At 40.9% G+C, this 14,197-nt stretch overlaps 1 pseudogene; it reads left to right on the top strand.

Annotated features, from left to right (window-relative positions):
- The first annotated feature begins 8,289 nt into the window (after window positions 1–8,289).
- The window catches only part of LOC135525378 (zinc finger protein 16-like), a 29,075-nt pseudogene continuing 23,167 nt past the window's right edge, over window positions 8,290–14,197 (top strand).

Genomic DNA, 14,197 nt, shown 5'->3' with positions numbered 1-14,197 from the left:
TGTCTGTAATCATGGCCAAGAGTGGCCTAATATCATTGGTTAATAATCAAATATTAAAATGTCACACAAAGAGCAACATACAAACAACAAATGGATAGCATATGATCATAGATTAATTTGACTACACAAGTTTCCACACAATTACAATGGCAAAGTCACAATAATCACAAGAATGGCTTCAGATCAAAGTCTACGTTGAGACCGAAGGGAGCAAGGGTCTTTAAATTAAACATTTTTTTGCTGTTAACATTCCCTAAACTAACTAAATAAGAAATACAAGGTCAATGGGTTTCCATCGCATTTTCAACTCTACTGATGGTTTTATAAAACTGTTGCGTTATATAGAAAACATGCTCTTGTTCCCGTGCACTGTAGTCAGCAGCTCACAGATACAGTGCGGGTGATTACAGTGATTATTATGGATAAGAGAGATATTATTTTATTATTATTATTATTTTATTTGTCAAATGGCAACCAAGCATCAATCATCATGTCACCAGAATAAGAACCTCAAAATGTATTGGAACGAAACATCAAGCTCATCACGTGCACTTTCACCACCCTGTGAAGTTCATAACTTATTTCATCTGTAGCCTAATAAACTACATGGGTTTCCAAGTCGTAGTGGGAGGACCACACAACATATCATCACGTGACTCCAAGTTAACTAAGATGTGATGGTTATTATATAAATATTTGCTCATAAAGGAGTTTCCACCTCCATTTCTCACTTATACGTTTTTACTGACACAAAAAGTCCCCACCATGTCAAACAAACTAACATATAGTTTGTCGGCTTTTATAAAATTGTTCAGGCATATCCTGTTTCCGTCAGCCCGGTCATTACTTTTGAAATGGTTGGATCAATATCCACCTTCATGATATGGATGAAGCCTGATTTGGAATGTCTGAGTAGTTCTATATGATGTCATAATACACCCCTCTGATAATCAAGTGATATTTGGAATGTCTGAGTAGTTCTATATGATGTCATAATACACCCCTCTGATAATCAAGTGATATTTGGAATGTCTGACTAGTTCTATCTGATGTCATAATACACCCCTCTGATAGTGATACATTTGCTCCATTGTTTCCATGTCAGTTGGTTTCCCACTCTGATGATTTATATCTGACAGAGGGGCTTTAAATGAATAGTATGGTGACATCTTAGTGTGTCTTGAAGTAAATAGGATTATTAATCATAAACTCCTATAGCAACAATACACTGCAGCTTTGACATCAAGAAGAGCATGGGCTGATGGTTGTGGTGCTACTCAATAGGTAACGCTGTTCAATATGAATGTTCAATACACACAATAGGTTGATCAGTAGCCAGTTAGCTAACTGTACAGTCCTATATGAATGTTCAATACACACAATAGTTTGATCAGTAGCCAGTTAGCTAACTGTACAGTCCTATATGAATGTTCAATACACACAATAGTTTGATCAGTAGCCAGTTAGCTAACTGTACAGTCCTATATGAATGTTCAATACACACAATAGTTTGATCAGTAGCCAGTTAGCTAACTGTACAGTCCTATATGAATGTTCAATACACACAATAGTTTGATCAGTAGCCAGTTAGCTAACTGTACAGTCCTATATGAATGTTCAATACACACAATAGTTTGATCAGTAGCCAGTTAGCTAACTGTACAGTCCTATATGAATTTTCAATACACACAATACGTTGACAGGGGAGGTGATGCACCACAGTCAAAGTCCTGCAATAAGAGCTAAGAGACTAATATTTGTGTAAACTATACATAGTTGTGTTCTGTAGTTGTCACTGAGTTGGCTGATATCCGATTTCCTGGGGTCACTCCACAGTTAAGGCTGAACACTGCCTATACAAAGTCTACACTTTGCTCCTCATATTTCTTTTGATCCTGACAAACTCCCCAGTCCCTGCCGGTGACAAGCATACCCATAACATGATGCTGACACCACAATACTTATTGTGTGGTTAATGTGTGGTCTATCTCCAGGTCATCAGACTGTTAAATAGTCACCTCTTGCCGGCCTCCGCCCAGGACCCTGCCCTGAACTTTAGTCAGAGTTACTAGCTGTCAACCACCCAGTACTCCACCCTGTATTCTAGTCAAGGCTCATCCTATATAACTACTACTGTACACACCTTTTATATTCATATACTGTCCATAATGTCTAGACACACCAACATATACATTGTAAACCAACTGTATATATTTTTATTCCAGACTCTGACATTCCTCGTTCTACCATTTCTATATTTCTAAATCCTTAAAATGAATTGTAGGGAAAATCAGTAGGTCACACAAATGACTATTTCTAAACAAAGAAAATAGACAAGTAGAATGGGAGAGGTTTCTTACACTATCTATACTTACTCAGTGAAGAGACTCCAGGGATGGTGATGAAGGCTGTAGGAATGAAGATCAGACAGTGAAGAGACTCCAGGGGCGGTGATGAAGGCTGTAGGAATGAAGATCAGACAGTGAAGAGACTCCAGGGGTGGTGATGAAGGCTGTAGGAATGAAGATCAGACAGTGAAGAGACTCCAGGGATGGAGATGAAGGCTGTAGGAATGAAGATCAGACAGTGAAGAGACTCCAGGGGTGGTGATGAAGGCTGTAGGAATGAAGATCAGACAGTGAAGAGACTCCAGGGATGGTGATGAAGACTGTAGGAATGAAGATCAGACAGTGAAGAGACTCCAGGGGCGGTGATGAAGACTGCAGGAATGAAGATCAGACAGCAATACTGGTCCTGTGGTCAGGTGGGGGAGGGGTCGATCCAGCCAATGATTGTGAGGAAGCATGCGGGGAACAGGCTCCTTTCTACTACCATTCTGGGGTCTGGATACATGCCAACAAAGACTACAACTGCTTCAAACAATGGGAGTGGCTACCATTGACCACCACACTTTCTTTCATAACCAGGAAGCCCATGTTGAGCCATCAGTGTTCCCACTATGGAAGAGGGAGCAGGATGCCTTCATCCAGTCTCTCAGAAAACCATGTTGAGCCATCAGTGTTCTCACTCTGGAAGAGGGAGCAGGAAGACGTCATCCAGTCTCTCAAGGACAAAGGTGCAAAACTGGTGTTAGCAGCTGATGACAGAAGTGACAGCTTGGACACAAAACAAAGTTTGACACTATTAGTGTTGTTGAGCAGAGAATCAACCAGAGAATCAACCAGAGTATCAACCAGATTGATTCACAGTCAGTGTTGTTGAGCAGAGAATCAACCAGATTGATTCACAGTCAGTGTTGTTGAGCAGAGAATCAACCAGGTTGATTCACAGTCAGTGTTGTTGGGCAGAGAATCAACCAGAGAATCAACCAGATTGATTCACAGTCAGTGTTGTTGAGCAGAGAATCAACCAGAGAATCAACCAGAGAATCAACCAGGTTGTTGAAGTTATTCAGGTGCATAATACATTTGATTTGTTTAATTATGTTTTATTCAATGAGAATAATTTACTCTGAATGAGAACAAGCACATCTGTGAGCTTTATGCATTATAACATCGATTGACTTAATGATGACGTTGACAGATTTGTAGTAAAACCAGTGTTGGAGTCAAATCCATTTAATTTCCAGTCAATTCAGAAAGTAAACCAAATTCCACATTTTCCTCATTGAAAATCACAGAAGAGAATTGGAATTTTCAGTTTACTTCCTGAATTTACTGGAATATTCTAAAATTGATTCAATTGGATCATGGGCTTCCTGACGGGCCACAGACAGGTGGTAGGAGTAAGTAACAACACATCTGCCACGCTGATCCTCATCACAGGGGGCCCCTCAGGGGTGCATGCTCAGCCCCCTCCTGTACTCCCTGTTCACTCATGACATTGACTCTGTACCGGTACACCCTGTATATAACCTCCACATTGACTCTGTACTGGTACCCCCTGTATATAGCCTCCACATTTTCTCTGTACCGGTACACCCTGTATATAACCTCCACATTGACTCTGTACTGGTACACCCTGTTTACAGCCTCCACATTGACTCTGTACGGGTACCCCCTGTATAATGCCTCCACATTGACTCTGTACCGGTACCCCCTGTATACAGCCTCCACATTGACTCTGTACCGGTACCCCTTTATACAGCCTCCACATTGACTCTGTACTGGTACCCCCTGTATAAAGCCTCCACATTGACTCTGTACTGGTAACCCCTGTATACAGCCTCCACATTGACTCTGTACTGGTACCCCCTGTATAAAGCCTCCACATTGACTCTGTACTGGTACCCCCTGTATAAAGCCTCCACATTGACTCTGTACTGGTAACCCCTGTATACAGCCTCCACATTGACTCTGTACTGGTACCCCCTGTATACAGCCTCCACATTGACTCTGTACTGGTACCCCTGTATACAGCCTCCACATTGACTCTGTACTGGTACCCCCTGTATACAGCCTCCACATTGACTCTGTACTGGTACCCCCTGTATACAGCCTCCACATTGACTCTGTACTGGTACCCCCTGCATACAGCCTCCACATTGACTCTGTACTGGTACCCCCTGTATACAGCCTCCACATTGACTCTGTACTGGTACCCCCTGTATTTTGCCTCGTTATTGTTTTTTATTGTGTTACTTTTTTGAACTTTTTATTTTGGGAATATTTTCTTAACCCTTATTTTTCTTATCTACGTTGTTGGTTAAGGGCTTGTCAGTAAGCATTTCACGTTAAGATCTACACCTGTTGTATTCAGCGCATGTGACAAATGATATTTGATTGTAACTAAATATGCAGTTTCAATGTTAAGGTCTTTGATTCAATTGTATTTTTGAAACTCAAGCTGTGTGTGTTTATCTGCGTCATTCCTTGATCATTCCTTGTGGTCCTGTTGCTCAGTTGGTGGAGTATAGTGCTTGTTAAACCAGGGTAGTGGGTTTGATTCTTGGGACCACCCATATGTAATGTGTTTGCACACATGACTGCAAATCCCTTTGGATAAAAGTGTCTGCTAAATTGCAGATGTATCCACTGATTATACCAAACATTTCAAACACCTTCCTAATATGGAGTTGGACCCTCCCCTTTTCCCCTCAGAATAGCCTCAATTCGTCGGGGCATGGACTCTACAAGGTGTCGAAAGCGTTCCACAGGGATGCTGGCCCATGTTGACTCCAATGCTTCCCAAAATTGTGTCAAGTTGGCTGGGTGTCCTTTGGGTGCAGTGGGGTCTCCTCAGAGGAGGAAGGGGAGAACCATCGTCCTCAGTTATTTTCAGAAAAGTTTAAATGGTAAAATATTTAAAAGTGGTCCTTTTTTAGATAAAACTAAACTAAATATAATCACATCACCAAATAATTTATTAAAACATACTATTTTGCATCCTCCTCTAGGTACATTGACTTCAATACAAAACCTTGGAGGATTATGGTTCTCAAGGCTTCCATAGACTTACACTGTTATTATGACAACTTCCGGAGGACATCCTCCAACCCATCAGAGCTCTTGCAGCATGAACTGACATGATGTCCAACCAATGAAAGCATCAGATAATGTATCTAGTACTGAAAGCATAAGCTACAGCTAGCTACCACTGCAGTGCATAACATGTGGTGAGTAGTTGACTAAAAGAGAGAAAAATACGATAGTTGAACAGTTTTGAACAAATTATTTTATTCCAAAATGAAGTAGAAGCGAGAGAGAGATATTTCGTCATTTATTTTCCACTTTCAGTTTCACTTACTTAGCTAGCAAATGCAGCTATCTAGTTTAGTCTACTCAAACACTTGGCTCAAACAGAGCGATGCTATGTTAGCTAGCTGGCTATAACTATCCAACACAACACTGGAACTCTTCCAAGTCAAGGCAAGCTTTGGGTTTTACTAATTTATTGCCACTGGGACCCGCCAAGGTAAGTGCTAAACTGCTTACTGACTGTACACTGTAACGTTACTGCATGATTGTAGCAGGTTTACTAACGAGTTAGTTCTATTAGCTCTGTTGACTATGATGTTATTTTAGCTAATATGGTGACAACAATGTAAGCTGTGTGTAGCAGTTATGAAATGGTTTGGCTTGGAAAGGTTTTTTCTCCTGGTCACATACAGCTGTTGTGTTGTGCATTGAAGTACAGAAACAAAGGGAGAAGGTGATAAGAGGAGAGCACATAGATGCAAGAAGGAATACAACGTGTCTGTAATGAAAGTGAACTGTGTTTATGCATGATCAGGGGTGTATTCATTCCGCCGATTCTTTTGACAAATGTTTAAATGGACCAAAACGGGGATAAACATACCTGAATTTGTCCAGTGATATCTCTATTTCAGCTAGATGCAGGTGAGAGTGTGCAAGGCAGTATTGAATGTGTCACTGTCTGTTAACCTGTCTCCCCCCTTCATCTACACGGATTGAAGTGGATTTAACTAGTGACATCAGTAAGGGATCACAGCTTTGGCCTGGATTCTCCTTGTCAGTCTATGTCATGGAAGGAGCAGCTGTTCTTAATGTTTTGTAGACTCAGTGTATAGCACTACAGATAATCAAGTGCTATTTGCATGTGATGCATTTGTTCTGTTGTTTACAGGATGATTTGTATCTTATAGAGTGTGGCTTTAAGGGAATAGTATGGTCACATGTAGATAAAAAAGAATGTGAAAAATTAACAGAGAAAATGTATATCAACACACTACCTATTCATATAAGTATTTATTAATCATCTACATATTCATATTGAGCTTCTACGTCTGTGTACAGGAACGTATTATTTGGAAGAGAAAATGTATCAGCCCCCCCTTAAATGATTTAGATGCACTATTGTAAAGTGGCTGTTCCACTGGATGTCAGAAGGTGAATTCACCAATTTGTAAGTCGCTCTGGATAAGAGCGTCTGCTAAATGACTTAAATGTAAAATGTAATGTAAATGTGTCTGGCTGGACTGCAAACTCTCCTTCCAGACCCATATCAAACATCTCCAATCAAAAATCAAATCAAGAGTCGGCTTTCTATTCCGTAACAAAGCCTCCTTCACTCACGCTGCCAAGCTTACCCTAGTAAAACTGAGTATCCTACCGATCCTCGACTTCGGCGATGTCATCTACAAAATTGCTTCCAACACTCTTCACAGCAAACTGGATGCAGTTTATCACAGTGCCATCCGTTTTGTCACTAAAGCACCTTATACTACCCACCACTGCGACTTGTATGCTCTAGTCGGCTGGCCCTCGCTACATATTCGTCGCAAGACCCACTGGCTCCAGGTCGTCTACAAGGCCATGCTAGGTAAAGCTCCGCCTTATCTCAGTTCACTGGTCACGATGGCAACACCCATCTGTAGCACGCGCTCCAGCAGGTGTATCTCACTGATCATCCCTAAAGCCAACACCTCATTCGGCCGCCTTTCGTTCCAGTACTCTGCTGCCTGTGACTGGAACGAATTGCAAAAATCGCTGAAGTTGGAGACCTTTATCTCCCTCACCAACTTCGAACATCAGCTATCTGAGCAGCTAACCGATCGCTGCAGCTGTACATAATCTATTGGTAAATAGCCCATCCATTTTCACCTACCTCATCCCCACATTTTTTTTTATTTACTTTTCTGCTCTTTTGCACAACAATATCTCTACCTGTACATGATCATTTTTCATTCCAGTGTTAATCTGCAATATTGTAATTATTTGCCTACCTCCTCATGCCTTTTGCACACATTGTATATAGACTCCCATTTTTTTCTACTGTGTTATTGACTTGTTAATTGTTTTCTCCATGTGTAACTCTGTGTTGTCTGTTCACACTGCTATGCTTTATCTTGGCCAGGTCGCAGTTGTAAATGAGAACTTGTTCTCAACTAGCCTACCTGGTTAAATAAAGGTGAAATAAAAAATAAGTAAATAAAACTGGTACCTCCTGTATATAACCTCCACATTGACTCTGTTGCCACGGTATAGTTTTTTTATTGTGTAACTTTTTTTCTTACCTTTTATTTTTCTTAACTACATTGTTGGTTAAGGGCTTGTCAGTAAGAATTTCACGGTAATGTCTACACCTGTTGTGGCTTTGTAGCGTAGCTTTAAGGGAATAGTATGATCTACATATTCATATTATTACGCTTCTACGTCTGTGTACAGGAATGTATTAGTTGTAAGACGTAAGAGAAAATATTTCAGCTCATTGTTAAACAATTATGACGTTCTTTCCAATACAACGTGTAGTAACTATTGTTTCCAAACTGCGTTACCCACTCCAGCCAGCAGATGGCGATGAGCGTCTTTCAGGTGATGCTTCTTGTGTGACGTATAATGGACTGGACGGGACGCTTCTTCAGGAACAACAACACGGATACTATTTCAACCACGTCGGTAGCTTGCTGGACAAGGTAAAACTGAAACATTGACGTTTTAGGACATGTTAATGTACATTAGCTAATCGCAGTGTATAAAACACATTTCAGTTGACGTTAACTTTAACCTAATTTGCTTGTTCAAGTTGCAAATGTGTTAAAGATTGATTCTGAGCCTAGCACTAGGCTAATGCTAACTAGCTTGCTAACTAGCTAGCTAACATCCCTGACCATGAGCTCATTAAACTACTCATCCCCTGCTGAAGAAGATGATGTCTGCTGTACGGAGAAAGAAGCTCTGGCGCTGAACATTGTCGTGAAAGACGAAGAGGAGGATATTACAGTGGAAGGAGAGAAAGATGCTCTGGCGCTTTACATTGTCGTGAAAGACGAAGAGGAGGAGGATATTACAGTGAAAGGAGAGAAAGAACCTTTCAGAATGGAAGAGGAGGAAGAAGAGGCTGTTATAGGGAAAGAAGAGAAAGAACCTTTTAGAGAGGAAGAGGATGCTATCTCAGTAAAGGTGAAGGAGGAAGAGGTTTTGGGAGTGAAAGAGGAGGAGACAGAACATCAGATTAACACCAGTGAGTACTGTCTTAAAAACAGGGGCACAAACTATGCAGTTGTTGAACTAATGTGTGGTTTTTAAGGGGCATTCTACTTAAGTTCTTCACTTCAATGCGATGTTCAGTACTATATAAATTGTTAAAGGGTCAATCTGCCATTGCTACATATATTTTTGGGACTGTTAAATGAGATTTAATTATATATAACAGGCTTTCAAAATGTAATAATGGAGCATAATTTATACTTAAAATATCAAAGGGACACAAAAGGCATCCAATTAATTTAGAGATATTAATGCCTCTGATAAGACCCTATGACTGTAATAGACAGTAATAATTGATGATGGTAATAAGTTCACCATCTGTTTGATGTTCTCGTTCAAACAGGAGAGAGACATGACTATTGTGGATCCTCTGGGGAGCCTCAACAACATCCTGATGATGACGAGACAGAGAAGAGTCTCTCCAGATCAGAACACCAGATGGTACAGCTTGTTCTAGTCTAGCATACATCTTGGTCTGGTCTAGCATACAGCTTGGTCTGGTCTAGCATACAGCTTGGTCTGGTCTAGCATACAGCTTGGTCTGGTCTAGCATACAGCTTGGTCTGGTCTAGCATACAGCTTGGTCTGGTCTAGCATACAGCTTGGTCTGGTCTAGCATACAGCTTGCTCTCTCTGGGTCTGGGATGGGTTTCTGTAAAGCACTTCATGACAACAGTGACATCAGCATCCATAATGATATGTGTCTGTGTCCCCTCTTTATGGTTACCAGGACAACGCTAGCCCTTCCTCCCTCCCGGAGTCCCCGTGTCGTGCCTCTCCCGGTAGCACGTTACTGCTGGGTATGAAGAGGTTGTCTGTGCTGCTGGTGGACTACAGGAAAACAACGGGGCTGAGTGGAACTGTGAGAGGAGGAGAAGAGAAGAAAGGATCAGATTTGACACACCAAAGTAAGTGCTGTAGTTTAGTTTGAACAAATTAAATAGATCTGCCATCTAGTATGTTACCAGGACAACCAGCAGAGGTCTGTTAGTTGACAGGAAGATGGACTGGTATCTGTTACCAGGTATATTTCCACCACAGTAGACAGAGTTCTGTTAGTTGTGTTAGGTTCTAAATAAACAAACAGAGTAAATAAACTCAGGGACGGTTAGTAAAGCTTAAACCAAGTTTAAATCACCCATTGGGTCTTACAGCTGCATGAGACAAGCAACCTATTCACAACAGCGCTGGCATTTAACACTTCCAAGGCTGAGTCTCCTCCTCACATATGGTCAGACCAATACCTCTCTGTTGTTCGGCAGAACTGTAGTGATGACTGTTCTTTCTCACTTCATCTGACCTCATCCTCGAATTCCTTAATCCTCCCTAACTCAGAGCTGTCCTGTTGACTCGTACCGGTCTGTGACCCCACCCCTCCTTTCCATATGATCCCTGATGTCAATAACATGTTCTGACAGTATTTATACGTCCGGCACCTTCACTCTCTCTCTCTCTCTCCCCGCCGTGACATCATTAAGGATGTTTGAAGTTTATAGGTCAAAACCCATCAGTTGACATGAAGATAGACTGCAAAAATATTTCCTTCAAATCATGATGGATGTTACATTGCCAGTCCCATTTCCTTAAAATCATGATGGATGTTACATTGCCTGTCCCATTTCCTTAAAATCATGATGGATGTTACATTGCCTGTCCCATTTCCTTAAAATCATGATGGATGTTACATTGCCTGTCCCATTTCCTTAAAATCATGATGGATGTTACATTGCCTGTCCCATTTCCTTAAAAACATGATGGATGTTACCACGCCTGTCCCATTTCCTTAAAATCATGATGGATGTTACCACGCCTGTCCCATTTCCTTAAAAACATGATGGATGTTACCACGCCTGTCCCATTTCCTTAAAATCATGATGGATGTTACCACGCCTGTCCCATTTCCTTAAAATCATGATGGATGTTACCACGCCTGTCCCATTTCCTTAAAATCATGATGGATGTTACCACGCCTGTCCCATTTCCTTAAAATCATGATGGATGTTACATTGCCTGCCCCATTTCCTTAAAATCATGATGGATGTTACAGTCAACCCCCGTATCTTTACCAGACTGTAGAACAGGCAAACTAAACTCCAGACACTTCAATGTGGTCTGTATTGCTTCATTAACATCTGATCTACAGGACTTGTTAAAAAATTGCAATAAAACAAGCGCCGTAAAACAAGCTCTTTTCTAAAAGCTATGAAATATGATTAAATGAAAAGCAATTTTTGTGAGACTTGTTCTTCGTCTCTGTAATGGATCAAATGTATTCAATTTCCTATTTTAACAGGTGAAATGAAGCCTGAACTCCAACATATAGACCTTAAAGAACATGGTTTAATATATATACTATATAGACCTTAAAGAACATGGTTTAATATATATACTATATAGACCTTAAAGAACATGGTTTAATATATATAACTAATATATATACTATATAGACCTTAAAGAACATGGTTTAATATATATACTATATAGACCTTAAAGAACATGGTTTAATATATATACTATATAGACCTTAAAGAACATGGTTTAATATATATACTATATAGACCTTAAAGAACATGGCTTCATTTGGAAATTACTAATTTTTCTGACATCAGTGTGCTGCTTACAGTTTAGCTTCCTCCTCTGTCCCCATACTGGACTCAAACTAGTGATCCTCTGCTTCTCAACACATGTGACCTCTCTCCTTGACAATGAACCGATGGAGCTATAGAAAAGGTACCAGTTGGACAGCTCCATCTGTCACGTTTCAACCTGTGGAGTGAGTTTACGGCACGTTCTCACCTCCGTTACACATGTTCAGGTTGACTTTCCCATGGAATCGTCCATATACAGTACCAGTCAAAAGTTAGGACACAACTACTCATTCAAGGGTTTTTCTTCGTTTTTACTATTTTATAAATTGTAGAATAGTAGTGAAGACATCCAAAACTATGAAATAACACTTATGGAATCATACAGTAACCAAAAGTGTTAAACAAATTATTCAAAGTAGCCACCCTTTGCCTTGCACACTCTTGGCCTTCTCTCAACGAGCTTCATGAGGAAGTCACCTGGAATGCATTTCAATTAACAGATGTGCCTTGGTAATTTGTGGAATTTCTTTCCTTCTTAATGCGTTTGAGCCAATCAGTTGTGTTGTGACAAGGTAGGGTGGTGTATAGAAGACCAAGTCCATATTATGGCAAGAACAGCTCAAATAAGCAAAGAGAAACGACAGTCCATCATTACTTTTAAGACATGAAGGTCAATCAGGAAAATTAGTGACTTCGAAAGTTTCTTCAAGTACAGTCGCAAAAACAATCAGGCGCTATGATGAAACTGGCTCTCATGAGGACCTCCACAGGAAAGGAAGACCCAGAGTTACCTCTGCTGCGAAGGATCATTTTGTTACCAGAGTTACCAGCCTCAGAAATTGCAGCCCAAATAAATGCTTCATAGAGTTCAAGGAACAGACACTTTCTCAACAACAATTCTGTTCAGAGGAGACTGCATGAATCAGGCCTTCATGGTCAAATTGCTGCAAAGAAACCACTACTAAAGGACACCAATAATAAGAAGACTTGCTTGGGCCAAGAAACTCGAGCAATGGACATTAGACCGGTGGATATCTGTCCTTGGGTCTGATGAGTCCAAATTTGCGATTTTTGGGTTCCAACCGCCATGTCTTTGTGAGACGAGAGTAGAATGATCTCTGCATGCGTGGTTCCCACCGTGAAGCATGGAGGAGGAGGTGTGGGGGTGCTTTGCTGGTGACACTGTCAATGATTTTTAGAATTCATTGTACACTTAACCAGGTTGGCTACTACAGCGATACACCACCCTGTCTGGTTTTGGCTTAGTGGGACTATCATTTGTTTTTCAATGGGACAATGACCCAAAACACACCTCCAGGCTGTGTAAGGGCAATTTGACCAACGAGAGTGATCGAATGCTGCATCAGATGTCTTGGCCTCCACAATCACCCAACCTTAACCCATTTGAGATGGTTTGGGATGAGTTGGACCGCAGAGTGAAGGAAAGCAACCAGTGCTTAACATATGTAGGAACTCCTTCAAGACTGTTAGAAAAAGCATTTCAGGTGAAGCTGGTTGAGAGAATGCCAAGAGCATGCAAAGCTCAAGGCAAAGGGTGGCTACTTTGAATAATCTCAAATATAAAATATACTTTGATTTGCTTAACACTTTTTTGGTTTCTACATGATTCTGTATGTGTTACTTCATAGTTTTGATGTCTTCACCATTATTCTACAATGTGGGAAATAGCAAAAAAGAAAAACCCTTGAATGAGGAGGTATGTCCAACTTTTGACTGGTACTATATACAGTGGAGGTCAGAAGTTTACATACAACTTAGCCAAATACATTTAAACTCAGTTTTTCACAATTCCTGACATTTAATCTTATTCCTGACATTTAATCTTAGTAAAAATTCCCTGGTTTAGGTCCGTTAACATCACTGTTACGCCTCTATGAGGAGGAAACGCAACACCCTGCTACAACGCAACGTGAAGCGAAAGAGGTCTGGGACTGTAGCTGTGAGTAAGGATGACAAAAGGCAGAGAATTGACCATTTACTAGGAATTTATTCCTTCACACATAATATGGGGGAAAGGGGGCTGGATGGAACCAAAGCAAAGAAATTAAGTATCAATGCCCCACTCTCCTATCTATCTTACCTGCCTAACCACTACTTACCTAACCTCTCCTATCTTACCTGCCTAACCACTACTTACCTAACCTCTCCTATCTTACCTGCCTAACCACTACTTACCTAACCTCTCCTATCTTACCTGCCTAACCACTACTTACCTAACCTCTCCTATCTTACCTGCCTAACCACTACTTAACTAACCTCTCCTATCTTACCTGCCTAACCACTACTTACCTAACCTCTCCTATCTTACCTGCCTAACCACTACTTACCTAACCTCTCCTATCTTACCTGCCTAACCACTACTTACCTAACCTCTCCTATCTTACCTGCCTAACCACTACTTACCTAACCTCTCCTATCTTACCTGCCTAACCACTACTTACCTAACCTCTCCTATCTTACCTGCCTAACCACTACTTAACTAACCTCTCCTATCTTACCTGCCTAACCACTACTTACCTAACCTCTCCTATCTTACCTGCCTAACCACTACTTACCTAACCTCTCCTATCTTACCTGCCTAACCACTACTTACCTAACCTCTCCTATCTTACCTGCCTAACCACTACTTACCTAACCTCTCCTATCTTACCTGCCTAACCACTACTTACCTAACCTCTC

Source organism: Oncorhynchus masou, chromosome 5 (genome assembly GCF_036934945.1).
Source record: "Oncorhynchus masou masou isolate Uvic2021 chromosome 5, UVic_Omas_1.1, whole genome shotgun sequence".
NCBI classification, from domain to species: domain Eukaryota; kingdom Metazoa; phylum Chordata; class Actinopteri; order Salmoniformes; family Salmonidae; genus Oncorhynchus; species Oncorhynchus masou.
This window is presented reverse-complemented; position numbering and strand designations above follow the sequence as displayed.